Source organism: Prosopis cineraria, unplaced genomic scaffold (genome assembly GCF_029017545.1).
Source record: "Prosopis cineraria cultivar Desert tree isolate PC_DT_omini unplaced genomic scaffold, ASM2901754v1 PC6, whole genome shotgun sequence".
Classification (NCBI taxonomy): domain Eukaryota; kingdom Viridiplantae; phylum Streptophyta; class Magnoliopsida; order Fabales; family Fabaceae; genus Prosopis; species Prosopis cineraria.
Genome location: NW_026555337.1, coordinates 1,636,772 through 1,641,045, shown reverse-complemented (window position 1 = coordinate 1,641,045; position 4,274 = coordinate 1,636,772).

The following is a 4,274-nucleotide window of genomic DNA, read 5'->3' as shown; positions in this document are numbered from 1 at the left end:
TTGGAGTATAAGGTTGAAAAAATGTGATTTTAGTCTAATGACATGTAGAGGCTTAAAATTATTTAAGATGCTATAATATGCAAACCTAAGCCAATTGTTAAATATTTTTTATATTGTATTTATTGGTATAAATTGTATTGGGTGACTATAACTCAATTATAATTGCAGATGTGTATTAATATTATCAAACATTGTTTTGTGTTGTTTGAAAAAGTTGATAGGTGGATATAAAATTTTAAAATCCATAACTATTTCTATTATTCTTATTCTATTGTGTTTATCATATTTTTAATTTTAAAGGAATCTTTTAAACCTTTCACACTTATTTTGTTTTTTTAAAATGCTTGGAATCCCAAACTTTAAAAATAATAATTTAAAGAATTTAAATTTTACTTATTATAATAGTAATTATTTATCTAACTTAATCTTTTTTACTCCGGTAGTCATTTTAAAAGGTAAAATATTTTATAAAATTATGTTTTATCATTTCTTATTATGACAATGTTTCAAGTCACAGAATTGTTTAAAAAAAAAGGATTAGTTAACTTCTGTTTATTATAATAAAATTTTTTTTATTATGGTTGAATTATTTATTTTAAAAGAATTTTAGGGTGTTACACAAGGCCTTGAACTGTTAGTGCCATTGCATGAACTCTATCATGTGCTACCTATTAAAAGAAAATTTTCATCTTCTCCAAAATATTCATTTCCAAATATTACACTATAAGAGTTCTCTCAGCTCCGTTATACCTACAAGAAGTAACTAGATTTCGCATAATATATTTTATTAGATGAATAAAATTAAAAGTGTTTATTCTCTCCACTCTTCTTAGAGGCTCTCTTACCAGTAATGAGATTTACAACAGATCTTGGTAGCTAGGGACTCATTTTGCAAAAGTTCCCCTTCTATGGGACACTTGAAACTCTGTAAATATGGGACCTGTAAATTGTGTTAAACTTAATTGGATTGAGCTTGGAATAGTTATCTGGGCTGTTGAACCATTCGGAGAAGTAGTCATTCATATTGGGTGGGTTTCTGACTTTCTTTGTACTTGTGAAATGAAAATGCAAGGTAATAAAACAATCCGTATACTTGGCACAGTGGTGTTCAGAGCATCTCGTTCCTTATTTTTTATTTCTTCAATATCCAATATCATTCCAGGGTTGAATGCCAGATAAAGCAACTAGTCTAATTCTTATCATTACTGTCTATAATTTACTTTCCTTGTTCGTTACCTTAAAGCTTGAGAAATTTTTTATTTCTAGCAACCTACAACATAATTATACTCTGCCAACTTCATCATCATTTGTCATCAATAAAATAAAAGTTCCTATCCTATAGTAGAACTTTTTTAACTGTTGGCTTAATCCGATGCGAACAAGTGTTGCAGAAGTTTGGGTGGATCAAGACTAGGTTCGAGATTTGTAAGCAACACAGCTTCAAGAACATTAGTATGTATTCATTCAGACTCCCTTGAGGCTATTAATATACTGATTTGGGATTGTGGCAGTACACAGGCAACTACTATATATCTTGTCAATGATACTCGAAATTTGATTTATGACGATTGGGATCTGGGAATACATTTTTGTCCCAGCGAAGGTATGTAATGTGCAGATTACAAGGCTCGAATTGCTTACTTTGCCAGCAAAGACACGATGGTTCTGCTAGAAGTGCCATCTGGATGCCAACATTTGCCAATGGCCGACGAAGCTATTAGTGATCCTGCATGTTATGTCCCATACAAGGATTTCAAGAGAATCTTAATTATACAAGCGGGTGTGTTGCAAACTAGTTTTTTTGGAAGAAAGAGTAATGACCTGATAATAAATTAATATCAAAGTTAAACTTAACTTTTGCTCAGTCATTGAATCCTTTGATGGGTCATTTATAAAAGGACTATCACAGATTGACTGAAAAAGTTATTACATTTCATATTAAAAAAATTTTAAAAGTGTTCTAGTTATATAAACCATTGCTATATATCTCATTGAGCTAATTTTTTTAAAAAACTAATATTATTGTAACATGCAGCTGTGGCTAATAATTGGCTCTTGATTATTTATTTTTTCAAGCGGTTTACTTGCCGTTTGTATTAGGAGAATAAAAAAGTGAAGGCAACAAAGTGACACGCACAGAAACGCATGTAGTCTGAATCAGGGATTTGAATTCTCAAGATAGGAGCCAGCTAAGGTGACTTGGCTGTTGTTTGGATAAGATAAGTTAATTTCATTTTAAAATATTCACGTCGCGAGTCCAGACATTTAGAGTATCTACAAAATATTATTAATATTAACGAGCAAAAATTAACAGCAAAAATAATTAGTAATTAAAATAATCTAAATTAAAAAAAATCAAAGAGTCGAAATCTCGAAAACAATTTTTAAATGGTATTTGGTAATCAAACTTCCTCTTGAAAGGTGATATTAACTTCACCAAATTTATAATTTATATTTTTTTAAAAAAAATGTAAGATATTTTTTGAAGGGTTGGGAGTTAAAAAATATAAAATATTTTTAATCTTTTAAAATGTAATCATTATCTTTTTTTTCAAAAGTATCACTATTGAATAAATCACTTTATATTTATTTTAAGATAAATTATTTTATTAAATAAGAGTAAATATAAAATTATAGGATTAATTTAAAGACAAGTAACTATTTTATTGAGAGGTAAATTTTAATTAAAATTATCTTATATTTTTAAACAGGAGGAGTAATAATTTTTTTATTACAAGTATATTTTGTAAGTTAATTTTTTCTCAGCTTTTGTTTCAAAAGTTCCTTCCTTACCTGGCAAACCATGGCATGCCTAAATCGGACTTAGTTTCAGTGCTCATCTTAAGATGAGCATCGTTGTGCTTAACATCAAAACACTGCTATTGGGCAGTGTTAATTATTTTCTCTTGTTTTTTTAAACCACAAATTTATTATTATAATAATAAATAAATATTATAAAATTATTATCTTAAAATTTAATAAACAAATAAATATTATGTTAAAATTGAACTCGAATAGTTTAACTCATTAGAATTTAACTTAAAAAGTTCATATATAAATTTTGCTTTAAACAATTTACAACTATATTGAAAAAAATAAAAACAGTAACAAAAAATGTTTTATAAAATATTTTTTTATTTTATTGATTTTGCACCATTGTCTATTTATAAGAGGTAATATTATTTAAGGTATGATCGACTATTAAATATAAGTATTTTTCTTAAAATGAATTCAAATATTAATTTATTATAGTATAAGAAATTAACTCATGTTTTAAATTTTACCCCCATTTTAAACTCTTTAAATTTTTTTTATTTTTTTAGTATAGTTTTAAACTGTTCAAACTAAAAATTTCATTTGAATTATTCAGATTCAATATTAACATCTTAATATTTTTTGATTAAATATTAAAATAATAATTTTATAATATTTATTTATTATTATAATAATGAATTCGTTGTTTGAAAAAAAGCAAAAACCCTCCGAGGTCCTGACAACCCATCAATTATCATCCACGCTCCGTCTATGCTGCGGCTGAGGATACGCCTCCAAATAATCCCGCCTTGGTTTTTTTTTTTTTTTTTAACCCTCTTCTTTCTTTCTTCCACCCATTTTATGATGATTTTCCTGACTACATCATTTGAGGTTTTGGGAGTCATATTTCTTTCTGACATTAATTAATTAATTTATGACTACAAGATTTTTCTGAATTAAATTAAAATAAAATACGTGATTAAAAGATTAAAATGCTCTTTTGCAAAAGAAAAAATAATTAACAATTAATATTAATAAATTAATAAATAAAATTAAAAAATTAATAACCAATAATTTTATTTTTAAGACAAAATAATTAAAAATATATAATTTATAAAAAATATTAATAAATTAACAGATAAAATAATATTAATAATTAATATTAGTATAATTATTGACAAGTAAAATTAAATAAATTACAACTAATAAATTAACAAATAAAATAAAAAAATTAATAATTAATGATGATATTTTTCTGTCACATTGGGTGAATAAATTTTGTGAGAGATTCACAAGTTAAGTAATTAAAAAATTATATTAATAAATTAATAAATTATATAATTAACATGTAATATTTTTAAAATTATTTGTCACGAAATTAATTAATTGATTATTTAACAAATATTTGTTAATTTTATAAAAATACATTTTGATCTTTTCTATTTCAATTTAATCATACACTGAAATTTCAAATTTTTTTACAAACAAGTAAAATGCCTTTTTTTCATGGTCCTTCCTTA